The sequence below is a fragment of the Parambassis ranga genome, chromosome 1 (assembly GCF_900634625.1).
Source record: "Parambassis ranga chromosome 1, fParRan2.1, whole genome shotgun sequence".
Classification (NCBI taxonomy): domain Eukaryota; kingdom Metazoa; phylum Chordata; class Actinopteri; family Ambassidae; genus Parambassis; species Parambassis ranga.
In genome coordinates, this window is record NC_041022.1 from 3417198 (window position 1) to 3437588 (window position 20391).

At 45.7% G+C, this 20391-nt stretch overlaps 1 protein-coding gene and 1 long non-coding RNA gene across 6 annotated transcripts in view; one reads left to right on the forward strand and one right to left on the reverse strand.

Moving 5' to 3' along the window:
* kcnq5b (potassium voltage-gated channel, KQT-like subfamily, member 5b) overlaps nt 1-20391 on the forward strand; it is an 84847-nt gene that overhangs the window by 27659 nt on the left and 36797 nt on the right. The gene's annotated exons all lie outside the window — the stretch shown is intronic.
* LOC114431871 (uncharacterized) lies at nt 1920-10209 on the reverse strand. The gene is made up of 3 exons (XR_003670199.1): nt 10080-10209; nt 6708-6860; nt 1920-2104 (listed from the first exon to the last, which is right to left on the reverse strand). It is a non-coding gene; the product is annotated as an uncharacterized LOC114431871 (long non-coding RNA).

Consider the following 20391-nt stretch of genomic DNA (forward strand, 5'->3'; position numbering starts at 1 on the left):
ATTGGCGTCCTAGACCCCGTCGTGAGGACCACGTCCGAAAAGGGGGGGAAAGCTCGAGCGGAGAAGAAGAAGCAGGAGAGAGGAGAGCGTAGGCCTTGAAGTGCATGGATCGGGAGGTGCTTGGGGTGGAGGAGGGTTGCCGGATTCGATCAGGAGGTGGCTGGAGAAGAGACAGAGGCTTTTAAATTTCTTGCTACGCTATGATTGGGCAGGAGAGGGATGGATCGACAGCTGATTGGTGAGGTGCCATCTATTAAACACCTGACTATGTGGAGGTCACTAGAGGGAGTGCAGTGCAGTGAAAGAGAGAGAGTGTGAGGATGGTGGAGAGGGAGAGGGAAGCGGATGTTACCACCGCTAGTCATAGGTGGGTCAATCACGGCTCCCCAGATCTGTGCAGAAGGTGCAGAATGTTCCTTTGTTTCTGTTTTATTTGTAGAATTAGCTGCAGCTGGGATAAGTTCCGGCCTCGGCTCGGATCTGACTGAACCACACCTCACAGGTGATGCGTTCAAGGACCTCTGGCAATTCTTCACGTCTTTACAGTTTTTGGCTGTGATTACGGTGACGGTGACTTTTTTTGAGATTATTTAAAAAACTATTTTTGTAAAGTTGTTGAAGTGCATTTATTAATAGATATTTTGGTCATATTTGTAGTAAAAACAGAGAAAAGTGATGGAAATCAGACATTTTCATGGACTGCACACTGAGGTCCAATCAGAGGCCTGGCTGCGGTCACCATAGAGTCTGGTGGATGGAAACGTCAGAGACATGATTGCAGGTGCAATAAAGAGAAAATGAATCCAAACTTCTGAACGGATGTACACCGAAATGAACAAATTATCTTCCTGCAGCGATGCACTTCCTCTGAGTGTTTAACCTGATATATTACCGCTGGAACAGTCATGAATATTCTGATCAGATGTTCAATTTGTGTTGGTGAGGTTATTGGAAAGCTGCTGGAGCGTGCGGGAGTCTCCCTAAAGCCTCCTCCAAATCATGTTATACAGCAGCCGGAGTGACTCGCTGAGATACCCAGGCTGAAATTAAAGTGGGATCTCCTTCCTGCTCTTCTAAAAAAAAATAATTGAGTCAGCCTGTTGGTGTTTTAAGCCGCTGGCAAAATCCAATATGTCTGCTGAGTCAGAGGTTCTGAATTGTGCTCAGCATGACACAGCTTTACGCAACTGCTGAAGGCTGAAGTTTGTCAGAGAAAAAAGGAAAACAGGCAGACAGTGAAGAGGAGGAAGGAAAAAATGTGTAGTGAAGATCATTTAATCGAGCTCTGATCGGTACTTTCTGCCCTGTTCTGTGTGCTTTGTCTTATTTTACACTCGGTGTCCTGCTGTGTGGATGCAGGCGTGTCACATGTATGAACATCCACACTGACTGACTGCACACAGCGCCGTCAAACCGGCTCTGACAGTTCAATAAAAACAACTTCTCTATCTGTGCCGTGGAGCGTCCCCTGACCGCGGCGCCTACACGAAGGCACCGTTGGACTGAAAAAAATGGACGCCACGTGCGGCGGCCAGCGTGCGATGTGGAGCGCGCCGCGGCTCCTGCTGCTCACTGCTGATAATGGAGGCGACAGCGACAGTGATGAGCCTGACCTTTTTAAAGACCGTCCACCCCGAGAGAGCGATCCATAAACATAATTGATTATCAAAGCTATCGTCCGTGACGTCACCTGTTCACCGGGACACTCACACTGTGATACAGCAGCCACCTGTCACTCACAGTGGTAACGCCTGGGATTAGGAGTACTTTTAGGTCAGAATATGTTAAAATGTCCAACTTCACATTTTGACATGGAGGTCTATGGGGATTGACTCGCTTTTGGAGTCAGCCCCTAGAGGCTGCAGGGTGAACTGCAAGTTTAAACACTTCCACATTGGCTTCAAGGCTTGAGTTGTATCTGATTTGTGCATGTGTGTGTGTGTGTTTTGCAGACTCGTCACCGTGGCAACATAAAATGTTGACATGGTTTTACCTGGGAAAATGTGTTTACAGACATCCGTAAATATAAACAGATGAATCTTCTGTGACGTCACCCTCAGGTGTCTGAGGAGGCTGCAGAGCCTCCTACTGGCAGAAGCTGTAACTGCAAGTAAAAACAATTAAAAACTTTGTATTATGTATTCTGTCGTCTCTGCTAACTCCAACTCTATGCTAACATAGATAATAAATATTATAAAAATGTTACAAAAATAAATACATTATTCATAATTAATAATAACATTTATTTTAAGGCACACATATAAAAACAAGGCTCACAACAAGTGAACAAACAGCAGTCAGTGTAAAAAGATAAATGAATACATACAATCTCAGTATATGAGTTTTCCTCTCTGAGACCCTCTGACTGACAGCCAGTGTTAATCCAAAGGCGGGTAAAACAGTTGGATCTGGAGCGGAGCTCCAAACAGCTTGTGGGATCAACATGTGCGTGGCTTTAATTGACCTCCAGAGATGTTTTTTTTATTTCAAACTTCTAGTTCCTGTGCTGATAAACTGTAACAGTGCCCTCCAGGTAATCCTGCAGGTACGCTTCAAACATGCTGTAGTGTGTAATGGCCTCCAGGCTGACTCCCATAATCTCGCCGTTAGCTTTTCTTAAAGGTCATCGCTGTCCATCAGGACGACCTCAGATAGCCAATGACATTTAAATGTGACTGTGACCGCACCACTTAGAGTGTTTTTACACTCGAGCTTGACTCAGTGTTTACTTGTGTCCCACTGTGAGCTCTCTCTCTCTCTCTCTCTCTGACCTTCTGGGCTTGTGTGGCGTCGGACCATCTGGGCCGTGCCAAAGCTGTGGATTTATAAAACAAAAAGCTTCTGAATGGGTGGAGATGAAGACAACTGCCTTAAATGGAGAATCTGATAAGTGAGAGCGAGGTTAGGAGTGCAGCGTGGGTAATTTAGAGGTGAGCTACAGTATATCTGTGGTGCAGGAAGTGGATCACTGCACTGTTTTGGTTGGATGCTCTGAATTAAAGCAGATATGGGACTAAAATAACAGCAGCAGCGGTAGCAGAGAACAGCTTGTTTTAATTGTCTCTGAAGTGGAACAGCTGGCTGTGACTGCCGGGCCTCACAGCATAACAGAGAGGAGGAGGAAGAGGGGGGGAGAGGGCGGCCGAGGCAGAGGGGGCCGAGGGCCACGGCCGGCGGCCGGGACTCTGCAGCACGTAAATTCTTAATGTAAGTAAGAATCTAAAGCTGGATCCATACTCCGCGAGACAAAGACATTTTTCCCCCCTGCAGACGTTACGCCCACAAAATGACGTCATTTTTTGTCTCTGACCGCCCGCTGATCCGCACTCCTGTGCACAGGGTCCGGGCCGAACTTTGTCTTTCAAGGCTGTGCGGCAACCATGCTGTGATTGGTCGGAATTTATTGTGGGCGTGATGAAAGTGGAGAAGCGCAAGAGCCTCTCCAGGTATATAGGTGTATAAACAGCGCTGATTCAACAGATTTAGATAAGACCATACTGGTTTTGCATGATGAGCAATAAAAGAAAGAAAGAAAGGCAAGTCAGGGTGATTTGTCACCAATAACTCCAGACAGCCATTCACACATACCAGATGGTGACTGTTATTACCATTCTATATACTCCTACATACCCGGGCATAACAGGCTCGTTAACAATGTCTGTATATCTTTGCTATTGTTACTTTTAATGTCGCATCTTCACAGCTCATCACCGGACAGTTTGAAGTATCGCAGGCACATTGGAACACAGTAGATGTGCAAATGTGGTCATAAAGGCACAAACACTGAATCTTTGCTATTGTTACTTTTAATGTCGCATTTTCACAACTCATCGCCGGACATCTCACGCTGTTGCAGGCACCCTCTCTGTATAATGCCCTCTTGCCATGGCACACGTCCTTGTGGTGTGTTAAAAAACTCAGTAAAGTCTTTCCTTATAGTTTAGTGGGCGGGCCGTATGAGGAGTTCTGCACACACGCGTCTCGCGGAGTATGGTACCTCAGTGCGGAAAAGACCTTTTTTTTGTATCTCTTACCACCCGTGGAGCGCGTTCTCCGCTCTTTGTCTCGCGGAGTATGGAACAGCCTTCAGTCTGTGTATGTGTCTTTAGCAGTTTCCTGTCAGGCTGGTCACATTAAAGGATGTTACCGGCGCGTGTTAATACTTAATGTGGCATCAATACCTGATTGTATGACAGATGTTGCCCTGCTCTCAAAGCAACTTTAATTATGCAGAATTAAGGGTGGAACCGCAGTCCAACCTGCAGCCTCTAGGGGCAGGCTCCAGAAGTGGGTCAGTCGTAGACCTCCATGTTATCACGATCACAGCCTGGTACCAGTGATTGTGGTCTTTATTGACAGGTTGCATGGGGACTAAAAGGTCGGGCTTTGCCCACCTGCCTCAGCTCCACACACGCTCCACCCACAGAGTCACCCCCCCCCCCCCCCCCCCCCCCCGGTCACTCAAAGCAGCCACGCCCATAATTATGCATAATATAATTTATGAATAGAGACCAGATCTGTTTTTTTGTACCAGACTGTTTATTTCAGCTGTAAACATGGAGCCAGCCTCTAGTGGACACTGGTGGAACTGCAGTTTTTCGCGGCCCTGCAGGCCTTCACTGGGTCATCACAGTGTGATGTTCACAGTATGTTCTATGTCTGCTTCCATATACACAAATAATAATTTAATCACAACACTGGAACTGTTGAACAAGCAGACTTAATTTCTGCTTGTTCAACAGTTTGATGAATCGCTCATTTGGAGAGGATGAGAGCTTCTAATTTGACTCTGGGTTCTTTTCTTTTTTTTTTTTTTTATTTGGTTGCTGGTAGTTTTCCTTCTGGCTGAAACCTTTTTGGTGCCAAAAACTTCCTCTATGCAACTATATCCTTTTCAGTTAATGAACCGAAACTGCCTGTTTGGTTGAGAATCATTTGGTGGTTTGGATGCTGCGCTGCTGAAAAATGTTCCTCCTCCTGGGCTGCAGTCTAAAAAAAATATATTGTAGATTTATCCACATAAAGTATGATCAGCAGTGAAGTTAAAGTCAGTCTGCTTCAGGCCTCATGCATGTGAAGGTTTACCCAGAAAGAGAGAAAACACTTTCCGACGTGCCACTTGTCTTTTTTCCTTCATCACAACACTGACCGTCCTCACAGGACTCCTAAAAATGTCCAGGCTTCAAAGTTTCACCTTGTTTTGAACCACTAGTGCTTTGGACCAATCAGCATCCTGAGGAGGATCTACACTATTGTTTTTGGCACATTAACCTCACACAGACAACACTATGTAGGCTACTTGTGACTGGCTAGCTTCCAGAGATCCTCAGCAGCTTGCTGTGTTTCCTCTTTGTGTGATTTGTTGATCAGTGACTGATCAGTGAGCTGCCAGGGACTGAAATCACCTGTCCTGCACAGACAGCTTGCTCAGGTCAGCTGTAACACTGAGCTGGACACCGGCTAGTGTTTAGGTGCACTTGTGTTGGTTAATTCTGCAACTCAGTTCTGATTGGACGGCCTAGCTATGCGGCAGTAATGTATTGCACTGCACTGTGAGCCAGAGGCCCGGCTGCAGGATCGTAGTCTGATAGCTGCAGGTAGCCAGGCACAGTTAGCTGGTGCAGCTCAGCTGCTGCTAAACGTCCTCCAGCAGCTCCCAAGCAGCTGGGAAGCCAGGGTGGCTGGCAGCCCGTGGTACTATCCAGCACCATCCACCTGATGTTTTCTGGGGTGTTGTCTCAGGTCCAGATGCAGAGCGGTGGCTCTGAGACAACACTTCTATTGGTGGTTTGTTGATGGTTTTAGAGCTTGAACGAGGAGAAGATCCTCTGAAATCCTGGACTCATAAAGGATTTTTTTACCAAAATCTGTGATTCTTTGGTTCCTTCTGTATTGCAGAGGAATAGGTGAGTGTTTTAAATTGGCTTTCACTGAGCTCATATCACACCTGGAACCCACAGTGACCGCTGTGCTAACAGCCACCTACTTCCATCACTGTCATCATCCTCACTTATGTGTGTATGTCTGTCCATTATCGACTATAAGTGCGCATGCGGGGGAAGGAAGGATATAAAAATAGTGTTTCAAGTTGATGGAGAAAGTGTGGGTGAGGAGTGAAATGGTACCGAGCGGTGGAAGAGACGGAGGAAGACGTCTGACTTCCAATTACTAATTAAAATTGTTGAGCTTTTCACTGCCTCGTTACCTTTTTGACCCACTTTTTATGCTCTGTGGTTGATTTTGGGTGCACTTGTTGTTTTCCACTATAAAAAAATGAGTTTCTCGTTCTCTTATTTTCCATTCTGTAAGACTGTTGGCTGAAAAGTCGCATCATGAAGCCAAATTTACGCAGCGACGCTTCTGTCCTGTGTTTGTCTGACACGGAGTGAGACTGAAAAATATCCTCTGACTCTTTTCTCACTTTGAACCGAATTTTCTGCTTTAAAAACAAATATAACACATGATTAGTGATTCATAAAAAGCAGAGTTTCCCCTGTTTCCCCTGAAGGTAATGGGCTAAATTTGGACTCCTGTTAGTGTTTCCAGACACCTCAGACTTTTGGCTGTTGCACAGTAAGGTGTGGAAATGTGAGTTCTGCTCTGGCGTCGGTCCCTCTGCTTCCCAAAACATACATACATACACATACAGTAACTATTAACGGAGACACAGCAAACCTGGCTCGGGACTGACGGCAAGTTTTACTCACTTTTTTCCACTGTAAGTCAGACGTTTGCTCCGAGGTGTCTCTTTGAATAACAGGACCAAACACCTTTCACCGAGCGAACGCACCACAGGCCCCACGCTTCAGCGCCTCGCCCGGCAGCGGCTCTGTTGAAGTCTAATCCGAGGAGACATGCTGCTGCACATGCAAGAAACATACGTAATGTCAGCTTTGGGTGTGTATGTTAGACAATTGTGAGTTCTTGTCTGTCAGTGTGTTCTTATAAGGCACAAAATACACACAAAGATGACATTCAGCAACAAGCAGTGAAGACATGTTGGACAAATGCTCGAGGCACAGTAAAGGAACACAGTTCCTCCTTCTTACTGTAACAATCAAAGTGCTGAACTGTAGCTTTGTTGTTCATCAAAGGACAAAAATAAACAATAACTCTGAGCCCTTAAAGGTTTGAAATGAAAGAATCGGTTAGGTGTGCTGATGTTTGATAAACTGGTGTGTGTGTGTCTGGCTGCCCATGTGGATCAAGCTGTCATAGCTACATTAGTCCATACTAATTAAGTAAAATATTCTGTTTCTCTGCCCTGGTACCTAATAGGGATGTCCCGATCCAATCACGTGATCGGAAATCGGGCCCGATTGCGTGATTTCAGATCGGAATCGGACATTACCTCCCGATCAGGACTCAGATATATATTTATCAGGGCTGTCAAAGTTAATGCCTTCTATGCAGGGTGGCTCTGTGTCCTGTAGTGTAGGGGTATGACAGCTGCTTTTGGCGCGAGAGGTTCTGGGTTCGAGACTTTGATGCTGCGTGTGTGAAATCTCTGTGTGGTGGTACACGCACACACACACACATACACACACACACGTTTTGCTGCAATGAAAGTATCGGATCGGGACTCGGTATCGGCAGATATTCAAAATCAAATGACTCAGACTCGGACTCGAGGGCAAAGAAACCTGATCGGGACATCCCTGGTACCTAAGGAACATGCCTTCTTGACAATTTTCATAACCCAGCTGCATCTCTCTCTCTCACACACTCACACACACACTTTTGTGATCATTGTAGTTCATCAGTAAGACACCCTTTTCAATCTCTGAACATCAAGATTGTGTTTGGCAGAATCTCAAACTACGTGTCCTCATTATCATGCTATACAATTAAAATGAATCATTTAAGCTAGTCGGTGCTAATTTGGCTATAATTCTGACCAAGTCAGAATGATCTAACCACATTAAAAATGCTCATTCTCACCATGCAAGTCAGTCTTCTAATGCGGTCTATCAGCAGATGCACCTCATACACTTTTAACTATCTGACAGCAAGCTAAGTATTACTATTATTCAATGTCACTGAGGGGCCCCTTGAACAGTGGAGGTTATGGAACGTGTGCTTGCAGCTGAAACTCAGACCTCACCCGGCAACAAGAAATGCTATTTTCTGATTGGCCGATAGGTCTAATGTAGTATTAACTAGTGATGACTTTAAGCATGCAAACAGGCTAAGCCTAGCCAGCTAGCTGGAACATGGCTACACTGTATGACCTGATGCTGTTTGTCAACTTGTAACAAAAGCAGATGAAGTAATTTATGAATTGACATGTCTGTGAGTTTGTCCTGGTGACGCTAGCATCACTGGAAACACCATTGAGAGCTTAAATGATACTTCCTTTAGATTAGGGCACAGACCAATAACAGAAGGCCAAGAGCAGAACATCTCATACTGTTTCATATTTACGTTTCTACGACTTGTTTTTATAGTTTCGCTCTTTATTTACAGACTGTCGTGTTCGGCCTGTGCGCTGACTGTGTCTCACTGAGCTGCACCTCGCCGTCCTGCCTCGTGTGACGGAGGGGAAATGAGGGTTCTGCTTTCCTAAACTGATCCGGCAGCCAAACAGACAGACAAACAGTCCAAGTGGATGAAAGACAGACAGGAAGACAGTGGACGGCAGCGAGAACCTGCAGTCAGACAGATAAACAGGCAGCCAGACAAACAGACGGCCAAGTGGAAACACGCCGGTGGTCTCAGCCAGTGCCGCCAAATGACCGTGTAACTCAGACGGAAAATAAGGAGGGGGAGGAGGAAGAGAAACATTGCCACAAACTCGCGCACCCCCCCTACTCCCTCTCCTTTACCTTCTCCTCTTTCTCTCCAGTTCTCCGTTGGTCTCACTTCCTCCCGTCTCCTGCCACCCACTCACTGCTGCGCCCCCCATTTTACCACACTCCTTCATTTACCTGATCCTCTCAGAGTCTTTTTCTGTCTTTTTCCCTCCCACCTGTCTGGACTGGCAGCCAGCTAGACGGAGGCTGCTTCGTAGCTAGTGAGGCGTGATCGTGTGATAATGAGGCCCGGCGAACATGAGAAGCAGCGCTGAGCCGGCCACAGTCCATATATTCTTATAGCCGATGGCACCCAGGGTGGGATGAAGCCCGGCTGCCTGGCCGGTGTTATTTTTAGCCTGCGTAATGCCTTCTCATTAGCAGCCCTATTAGTGGAGCTAATAGAATCTGGAAGGTGATGATGGATCTGACACACGGTTTGTGTATTTCTGTCAGGACAGTGTCAATGTTGACCTGATTACCGGCGCATCCCTGCAAGCCTTTGCGTGAGGTGCAGCGTTGAAATGCTACCGATGAGGCCGCAGATGCACTTGTGAGCATCCAATTATGTGCGGCGGTCAGCCGTGCAGATATGAAATGAAGACATCAGAGCTGACTGACACAAAATGACCCTTCCCAACTATAATTTTCAGCCGAGGCAAAGCTATTATTAGTGTCTGATTGAGCGTGGTATGTGCATGATTTCCGCAGCAGCTTGGACTCTGCAGCTGGATATGTCAAGTGCTGGTTTTTGAATTGTTGTGCGGCCACGGTGCCCAGCCTGATGGCACACTTGCTGAGGTGAGAAATTGAATGATGTCTCAGTGTGTGTGTGTGTGTTTGTGTAGTTAGAGGGGTAGATTGCACTAACTATGGCCTCACAATTTCCCGCCAAATGGAGTGGTTTGGATGACACACAAATCACGCCATAACTTTTCTCCCTTGTGGAAAAAGAGAGTGCTGCTCTTGCTGGCAGACTCTCTCTCTCTCTCACTCATGCCGGGACGGAAATTCTTTAACTTCCAGTCTGCCCGGCACACTTTGTGCTCGCAGCTCAGGCCTGCTCTCCTTTTTTTTATTTATTATTTTTTACTGCCACTGGAAGCACAGCGAGCCTCCCTCAGTGGCCCCAGCTGTCTGGCCAGAAAGCATCTTCTCCTCCTGCACAGTAGGCGTCCGGTCGCACTTCACTTCCACTGTTTTCCTGCCGCACTCTGATTTAATAAAAACCTGACATACCTTCACTGTTAGCCTGGACTGTATGGAAAAAAAAAACAAAGTACTTACAATGACGAGAGTCTATCTAGATGTTCCATTGATCCCCCATCATGGCTGCATGCCAACATGTCCCCGGGCAAGACACTTATCCCCAAGTACCTCACAAGTGCTTTCAGTAGCTGAGTAGGTTAGAAAAAAAAAGCATCATTATATAGAGAGAAAATCTAAACAGACCCACCATCATGTACGCATTTCTCATACTCGGCACACATTTTGACCCTTGAGTACGCTTGTACAACTTACTGCTATGCATTTTGTTGCTTTCCGCTGCTGAGCCACTACAATCTATGAAAGAGGAGTGAAGAGCTTTCGACCAACTAGAGGGCTGCATTTGAACTGACGTGCACACCTGCCCCTCCCAGCCAAATGCTAGGAGGGGTGGTTGTGGTGGTTGGTGTTAGGGGGAAGTACTCAAAAAAAAATCTTCAGGGTTGTCGGGTCCGTATAAATATAGAGAAGAACTAAAGTAACAAAATGAAGTCATAACCGCATTTTAGTTGCAATCACAAACTGAACCATTCCCTGCATGGCCTTATAATATGAACCAATCACCGCATCTTTTCTGCAAATTTCCCACAATTCAGCAAATGAACTTCCTCACTTCCCTGTTAAGTTTAGAAGATGCAGCAGATGCGTCACATGTGATACAAATGTATTATGTTTGCCCACAAAAACAGCTACACATCGCAGATCCAAGCATTTTGCAAGAAAAACTTTTTTTTTTTTTGCACGGCTGCAAAAGTTAAGTGGAGACATCAGGTGAGACCGGTTACTGTGACACAGGCTGTCACATCCCAAGTGCTGTAACGTGCATTGTCAGCAGCATCATAGATGGTGTTAGTGATAATTGTGTTTTCTTGCTTGCAAGCCAGTCTGCCCGTGTGTGTGTGTGTGTGGTAGCAAAATTTGCCAAACTTTATTATAAATCATAAATAAGTAAAATCACAACTATTTTTTTGCAATATTCTCTTGTCCCCACAATTTCATCTCAACAAGCATCTGCAAACACCAACTTTCATCGCAAAAATGAAGCATTATAGACCCGCGAAATCCTTCAGCTTTTGTCAACAAGTACTTTAAAACTCAGTGAACTCAGTCACATGAAGAACAACACAAAGACGGTCTCCTCTATACCACATGAAAGAAGGCGTCATTCATCAGCTGCAGAATTATTACACAAAACATGTTGAATATTCAAAGAGGCTGATGGGTTTTAAACACAATCTCTTAATGAATCTCCTTCATCCAGTGACAAGCTCTTCCATAACACAACAGTATGCGCTGCCTCGTCTAGCTTATTCAGACAAAACAACAGCGTTCCACTGTACAACAACAGGACTGCATTTTATAGAAAAACTTTCAATTTGTGGGCATCCGGTCAACTAAAATATATGTTAACATAGCATAACATTAGCTTAATGTTCATCAGCCCGTCATTAATGGATGGACTTGTGTTTGCAGACAGTAGCACTTACTTGAAACTAAGCAGCCAGTGGAGCCACATCATGACTGAGGGACGTCATGGAAACACCTCCACTCCTCACCCCCTCCCAGAGTCCCGTCAGGCCGGCGGTACAGTCCTTTGCGTCTCGGTCCGCAGCATCTGGTTGTTCGTCCGGTTTGTTGTCATGGCCCAAAAACTTCCGCGTTGTTTAAAGATGTTATATTAACGAACTCTCACTCCGTCAGTCATTTACGCTACTAAACACACACACAAACACGCGATCAGGAGAGAGTGGGGCATCGCTGTTATTAAAAAGTCTTTGCAGCACCGTGAGGATCTTCCGCGGAGCCATTTTTGTTTGTGTCCGTCCCAGAAAAGTGTCCGGGTGATGTCGCGCATTGACGGAACTTTTCGTTCCGTCTATTTCACCTTATTTCACAGGTAGATTATCAATGAATTAACATTTAATGATCGATTCACGCCCACGGCCGAATCGCGAGGGTTCGATTTTCTCCATCCACTCTTCTGTTTATAAAAGGCTGATTAAACAGCACCTTTGGATACAAGAATATAAGGATAATGTGTTAAGTATAGCACCTTCCCATGTCCACAACAATCTGCTAATTTCACACCAGGACGTTTTTTATACCAGCTTTATTTATGTTTTTGTTTTTATTATGTGTTTATTTACTTTAAATTTTTTGCAAGGTACATTGAGAGCATAAGAAAAATATATTAAGTCATATATATATATGACTTAATATATTTATATATATATATATATATATATATATAGTTATGTTATCAGCATACATAACGTGTGCATGCACATGTAGTGCATGTAGTGCAGTGGAGGACAGATTCCTCTCATGAAACAGTTGTTGTTTCTGCGTGTATTTATTTTATCATATAAATAAATAAATGAGGAGATGGACACACTGCTGTTTGTCCGTCGTGATTATGATTAAAGGTGACTCATTGGATTTCTCATAAACACTCAGGCAGCAGAACAGGTCAGGGTGGTCGGGTCATGTAGATTTCTGGATATATTTAAACATTAATTTGGACGTGAGGTGTGTTGCAGTACATTCAGTTATTATTATTTCAAATGTTCCATTAATTGGTTATATTACTCAGGCACATGCAGAGCCAGACTAAATCTAACGAGCGTGCAGAAAGACGAGCAACACACCCAGACAGAAGCGTAGTGGTCCTGGAGCGCACCCCTGGGGGACACCTGGCAGGAAATGGGTGCCATTAGGCTGCAGTCTAATGGCTCTTTTGTGTGGACCCAGTTTGGTCGCTCCCGGTAACTTGGGCCCCACAGGGAAATTGGCCTCATTTCCTTGGCTGCTTCCTCCTCCATCACAGGCGGCAGGGCGTGATGCTGCACAGTGCCATTTACAGTCTCTTCTTTAGCCGGAAACAGGGGGAGTGGTCCCATTCATTTGCTGCAGATGGACTGAAGGTGATTGATGAGGGCATTACTGCGCTGTCATTGGTATTAAAATTAGAACAGGCTAACGTTATCTGGTTTTTGCACAGGTCACATGTGACCTTTTAACCCCGCAGTTTGCTCGGCATCATGTCTGGGTCCCATTCTGGTTCACAGACATTAATCAACGCCTTCGTTGTTTCTTCGGCAGCTACTGTACTTTGTTGAGTAGTAGTGTAAGACTGGGAACACACTGAAGACACGCTGCGTGTCAGTCCAGAGAAATCCCCCTTATGTTCCTAAAACTCCACATGCTCGCACATTCTGTTCGGCAGATAGAGGAGTCGAGCCATCAGTGGGATGATTAGCAACTCCTCGGTGTTTCAGACTGTCGAGAAGAAATGGCAGATGGCATGTAGTGTTTCCTCCCTGCTTGTGACTCACCGACCATTTTAAAGCCTGACTTGGGGTTGACACGCTGAGTTGATCCTTCTGTTGGTAAGGCAGCGTTTTTTAAAGTCAAAGGTTGATGTTCTGAGCTGCTGATGACAATGAATCAGTCAATGTATGTGTTTCCAGCTCAAGCTTGGATTCATTGACACAATATTCCAGCTTCAGAGCCGATAATGAGCATTCAATCAGCATCACTCCACCCTATCAGCTCAGTGTTCTTCCATCTTCTCCGTGTCTCTCTCCGGGCTGGAGGTCTCGACTCGCGTGTTTTGGAGTTGTTGTCCTGTGACTCCATTGTGGGTTTTATCAGAACCCTGAGCCTGATAAGCTGACAGGTCATCTGGCTGTGTGTGCTGACACACAACCTTCCACAGAATTTATTCTGCCTCAAGCAATTTTAAGCATTGCACCAGCAGCTATGACAGCTTTCCAGATATTGACTCATCCAGAAACCTTGATAGAGCCAGAGGGAAGAGAATGATTAATTCATCTCACTTAACATGTATTTTATATATATATATATATATATATAGAGAGAGAGGCATTATTGATCAAGTGAAATTTTGTATTATCGATGTCATTAAAGAGCTTAATGCAGCCAAACTTTTCCTTTCTGTTCTCTATAAATAGCAAGAATTCAGCAATAAATATCATGTCTTTATTCCATCTGGAGTAGCAGCTGACGCCTCCGGTGTTTGGGTGCCTGAACATACTGTTAATCTCCATATTGGTTTCACAGTCATGCACATAAATATCCCATCCTTACTTTCACATACAGTACGTGCACAGAGCGTGAGACTCACAGAGGGAACCTGTTACGTTACATCGCTTAGGTTCGCCTCCTCTGATGGAGCTGAAAGGGGGATGCTGGAGCAGCGTTTTCCGTTATGTAATTACAGTGTCATTCTTATGAGATTTACCCTGTGGGAGACTCACACTGAATTCATGCAGGGATTATGAGAGCACGCAGGCTTTTATTAGTGCCGGGGTTTGTACTGATAGCGGCACTGACGTGTCAGCAAAACGTCTCAACACTAATGTGCAGAAAGCCGTTCACAGGGAGAATGTACAGGATGTTCCTCCGAGGAATGTCTAGGATTTCTTTGTTACTAATTTTAGATGCTTTTCTCAAACCAAATACATACAGAGCAGACACTATATTCAAAGAAATAGCTTCCATTAAAAGGGTCTTGTCCATGTTTCTCTAAGCGGACTCAGCAGGTGCTTTGTTCCATATCATAGAGGCGTCTGTTCATAAAGGACAGCTGCTGTAGAAACCCTCAGTCGGTCTTTGTCTGACTGACTCAGAGGAGACACAGCAAGCTGCTGAAGATCTGTGGAAGCTAGCAAATAGCAGTTAGCCTGTCTAAAGGATTTTTGTTGAACTAAATGACACACAGTGATTTACCAGAGGACACTGGTTGGACTGCAGACTGCTTCAGGTTTTCAGATATTCAGTTAGTCTTCTTGTTTCTTCCACCCTGACAGGATCCACAGTTCTGAGTGACTGACTGAGTCCTCCTCACAGCATCATACTGCCACCACCATGTCTGACTGTATGAAGCCTGTTCTTTGGGTTCTAGCCTCTCCTTTCTGTCTCCACATGAAGACAACATCTCTGTGAGCACAGAGCTCTAGTTCAGCTTCATCTGACCCAATGACTTCAGTCTGTGTGCTCTGTCCCCAGGTGGTCTCTAGCAGACTTCAGTCTGTGTGCTCTGTCTCCAGGTGGTCTCTAGCAGACTTCAGTCTGTGTGCTCTGTCTCCAGGTGGTCTCTAGCAGACTTCAGTCTGTGTGCTCTGCCTCCAGGTGGTCTCTAGCAGACCTCAGTCTGGTTTGGAGGTGTCTTCTCTGCAGTCTGGCAGTCCATTCCTTGTGCAGGACTCTAGTGACGGTCTTCTCTGACTCTTCAGGTCCAGACCTGGTTCAGTCCTTCACTAGTGTCTCTGCAGCTTTCAAGCCGGTCTCACAGAAGGTGTTTCTAATGTTGTTAAATACTCATTTTTTTCCATGAAAGCCTCACACAATGCTGTTCTGTGCATCAAACAGTCTGAGCCAGACTTTACTGTCCCACAAGGACAATTTGCTGTGGAGACACTTCACAATAAAATTTCACAATAAAAAGGCAATAAAAGGCAGAATAAAAGTCTTCTGAGAATGCCACAGCATAAACAGTGCAGATGGAGTTGATAAGAGAGATGTGGATTACAGCGGCTCATTTGTTGGTCCAACATGCGGCCTGTGTGTGTGTGTGTGTGAGAAAACCATTAGTGATGCACTTTATGCCTCCTAGAATGGGATGGGAGATGTTTCACTGTGTTGAATGAATGAGCTGTTTATTGATGAGCAAATCTGACATGAATGAAGAGGTGTGTGTGTGTGTTTGACTTCTGTGTCTCTGTGTTGTACAGTTGGGCTCTGCCGCTGTTTGGGTTTAATCCTTGGGGATCAGAGATCAGTGAGGAGTGCTAATCGGCCGGTCCAAACACAGCGGCTGTGATTAACCGCCCGCTAGCTCCATATCTGTGCCATGATAGGATTTGCAGGAGGTGCCAGAGCCAGCAGGCACTCATAATGGACTCCACTCTGTGAGATTTAATGAGCTTTACTCACAGAGACAGCAGGATTATTAGGTCTGCGGTGAATAAAGGCCACCGGACCTGGCAGGCTCTGATCACCACAGCATTGTTTTGGTGGCTAATATGCTAATCCCAATTATCAGCGGAGAACGTCACATTCCACAAGTCCACACGAGTTGTACAGAACAGGGCGAGCTCGGCGCATGAAGGAGACTGAGGGGACATAGATCGGAGATAAAGTGACGAGTAGACAGTAAGATGATGAGCCCGTGCTGTGCCGGTCCAGGTTTATGTGGCTGTGGTCTGAATGAGTGGCTGTAAAATGGTGGAGAAGCTTGTTGCAGACGAGAGAACTTTGCTTTATAACATGTGGTCCAAAAGTTCTTGGTCCAAAAATGAGACACAACTTCGGGAGTGGTGCTGTCAGCTTTAACCCTTTCAGCTCCTCCTTCATTTGTGGTCGTTCTCAGTCTTTACAGACCCTCACCTAATGACTGTGTGTGGTGTGTAAACACACATCAGTCCTGTCTGGTGGTTTGGGTTAGACTCTAAAACCTACTGGTTAAAAGTCGGGCATTATAAACAGGGTAAGGTTCCGTTTAAAACACACTTTTATGACATTAAAACTTCTTAATAAGGCAAAACGTTCCTATCTGCCGCCTCCATTTTTGGCTGCCATGACGATAAGCCCCACCCACAATCACACCGGCTGTCTAAAAGGCCTCACAGGGTCTGACAGACGGGTCGTAGTTCTGGTTCAGTCAGACACCTCCTCTGTTTCTGGAGCTTCTGTCTTTACTTGCATTAATCAATTAAAGGCTGAGCAGCCCCAGAAAGCTGTTTTTTTCTGTCTTTGAAATATGCAGCTGAGGCTGCTGAACTCTGTCTGAGACCAAATGAAAACAACCACAAGAATAAAATATAATCGCAGAACAGAAAACATCATATTGAATGTCATCTTCAGATTTCAGCCACTCAATCAAAGCTTTAATTTGATTCTCTTTGGTTGAATGTATTATGTCTTCACTACACTGAGCTCTGCGCTGTGTGTGTGGGGGTTTAACCCTCGCCTGGCCAGTCATACCCATTCACTATGCGAAAATTCTGGCCTGAAGTTTTCACTGCACCTCGTCCTCTGCAGGCTGGTTTGTTGATGTCACATGCTTCATCTGAGTGGTTGTGTGTCAGTCCAAATGTCTCCAGAAGGACTTTATTCTGTGTTGGTACTGACCCCTAGAAGTCCAACTCTAATCCCCAGAGACCAGACGGGTTCTGCGTACAGAGTAGAAGAAGAATCCGGCCGTGTTTACCCTCCTGTTACTCTATATTGTAATTGAATGTTAGGGGAGATGAGGTGAAGCTAAACTAATGAACAAGGTGATTAATAGGTTCCATCCAGAGGTAATGAACGGCTCGTCACGGTAACAGAAACACAATGGACGCCTGCACACAATAGCATGGTTCTGTTTGGTGTTCTCACGTGACGTCTGCGGCGGGGAAGTTCATCAGCTGTTCAGTGTCAGTCTGATTGATCTGGTTTGTGAGGGATCAGAAGAAAGGGCTGATGATATGACAGATTTCTTTGAGTTTAAAGTTGTTCCGTTTTATCTTTATTGGCACAGCAGGGAGGCCTCTTAACTACTGAATGAAAAACCACCTCAAAGAATCGCAGATTAGAAAAGGGAATTGAATTGCCTCATTCAATCCAGCTCAACAATTCAGTTCAATAAATATGAAAACCAAGTAAGCCGCAGCGCGGAGCACATACTGTACATCGGTAAGAGCTAAAACAAAACCGAGAGGGGGAGATTAAAGAAGCATTTCTGAAATTATAGTCACGTTTTTTCCGGAAATTTCCATCAATAGATGGCTCTAAGTATAATGTGCAGAGTAATGAAGACCTTTCCATGTCGTAAAAGCCTCTCATTTCTAACCACTTCACTTGGAAGGCACACTCAGCAAATCCCGTCTTTATGTCTATTTAATGTCAATAGGAAAAACAAAAGGAGGCTGTGGAGAGTGGCAGCAGCAGGAAACATATGGCTAAACCCTCATTCTGCCAATCACAGTAACATGAAAAATATATGAAAAACACAGACAGGCAGCAGCCTGATTTATTTTCCCCCCTCTTCATCTCAATTCCAGGAATTTTATGAATGGAAAATGTCGGGATAGGTTTTCCGAAGCCGCCATGGCCTGCGTCTCATGAGCTTACCATGCTGTTCTGGTGAGTTCATGCCGTCTGGAGCAGCGACGGCATGAACTCACACACACACATCCACTTTACATCAGGCTTTTAACGACGCTGACCCAGCCTGCAGAGCTCCACCGGCTGGTGGTCTGAACAAGGTCTGCGTGATCTGGAAAAAACACCAGAGGAGTAAAAGCTAATGAACTAAGTGGAGCCGCGTCTCCTTTGTTCACTGTTTCTGCAGATTTCCACCTTTTGTTTCATCTGAAATCATTTTTCTTCTAAAAAGCGCCTCACAGCAGAATGCTCTTTGATGAATGTTCTTATGCTTTTCAGCAGCCCCTGAATTATTGAGCATGTTTGCTCTCGGAGGGCACCCTGTGAGGAGCGGGACTGACCGTCACTGTGTGATTTATAGATGCTAATATTCATAAGCACAATAAAACCTGTTGCTGGGCCTGCGTATGAAAGCCTAAAGCAGTCTGATGTTTGTCAGTAAACCCACACATTGATTGATATTGGTGACCTTTGATATGTCTTAAAAAACAACATGACTCCTGCCAGACAGTCAAGAGTCTGAATAGTCGTCCAGCAGCGTCTACAGGAGCAGAGCTGCTCAACAGTGCTTCCCGTTACTGTGATGTTTTAGTAATTACTGTGAGTGACAGTCGATAAAATGAGCTCTGTTTTTATGACACTTGTCTTTGCACATTGGCTACGAGCAGTTCTGGTTTTAATGTAGCAGTCATGAACATGGACAAAAATATATTCCGTAGTTCTCTGAGGCCGAGGAGAACATAAAACATAATATAAATAGTATGATGGACGTCTGCAGGGCTGCAAAGCACGGCGAGGATCAGTGAGTCATGCAGGTACAGGTGACGGTGCAGCGCCACCACCACAGACCTCGTCTGGTCCATTGCTGCTGCTGGTGCTGCAGAGGGATTAGAAAAACTCCCTGGATCCGAGCTAGAGAAAGCTGAACCGAAATAGATGGAGGCCGATGCCGAGGGACACGGAGCGCGAGCAGACATGGCAGAAAGAGAAGGACTGATGAGACAAAAAGAGGAGAGGAGACATCCTGCTGTCAGCGAGTAGTGTAATCAGGACCAGATGTCTGTGCTCTCTTGACTGGAGGCGTATTTTCACATCGATTCATTTCCACAGCACATGTTTGCTGAGAGATTTCAGACACAGGACTTCACCCTCTTTTCTCTGTCGGGTTGTTTGTTTGGGAGCCTCACTTTGAGTTTGTGCGGACGTTCTGTGTGTCTAATGGCTCTGAGTTCTCAGACAGTCATTCAGCTGCTTGTGTGTCTGACCCGTCTGCCCATAGAGCAGATGGGATTGTGTAACAGAGTGGCTGCGTGCTGATGAAGACCCCACACCGCATGACCTGAAACACACAGCGACACAAAACACCGCCCTGACTGAGCATATTGAAGCAGGAGCTGCCTTTTTTATTCATTTACAAAGTGCAGACAGTCTTTATACAGACTGGGCGCTTCAGACATGAAAAGCCTCAGAGAGGGACACACACACAATGTACAACAAACCAGACTGAAGTCTGCTAGAGACCACCTGGAGACAGAGCACACAGGCTGAAGTCTGCTAGAGACCACCTGGAGACAGAGCACACAGGCTGAAGTCTGCTAGAGACCACCTGGAGACAGAGCACACAGACTGAAGACTGCTAGAGACCACCTGGAGACAGAGCACACAGACTGCAGTCTGCTAGAGACCACCTGGAGACAGAGCACACAGACTGAAGTCTGCTAGAGACCACCTGGAGACAGAGCACACAGACTGAAGTCTGCTAGAGACCACCTGGAGACAGAGCACACAGGCTAAGGTCTGCTAGAGACCACCTGGAGACAGAGCACACAGACTGAAGTCTGCTAGAGACCACCTGAAGACAGAGCAGACAGACAAGTCTGCTAGAGACCACCTGGAGACAGAGCACATGGACTGAAGTCTGCTAGAGACCACCTGAAGACAGAGCAGACAGACAAGTCTGCTAGAGACCACCTGGAGACAGAGCACATGGACTGAAGTCTGCTAGAGACCACCTGGAGACAGAGCAAACAGACTGAAGTCTGCTAGAGACCACCTGGAGACAGAGCACACAGACTGAAGTCTGCTAGAGACCACCTGGAGACAGAGCACATGGACTGAAGTCTGCTAGAGACCACCTGGAGACAGAGCAAACAGACTGAAG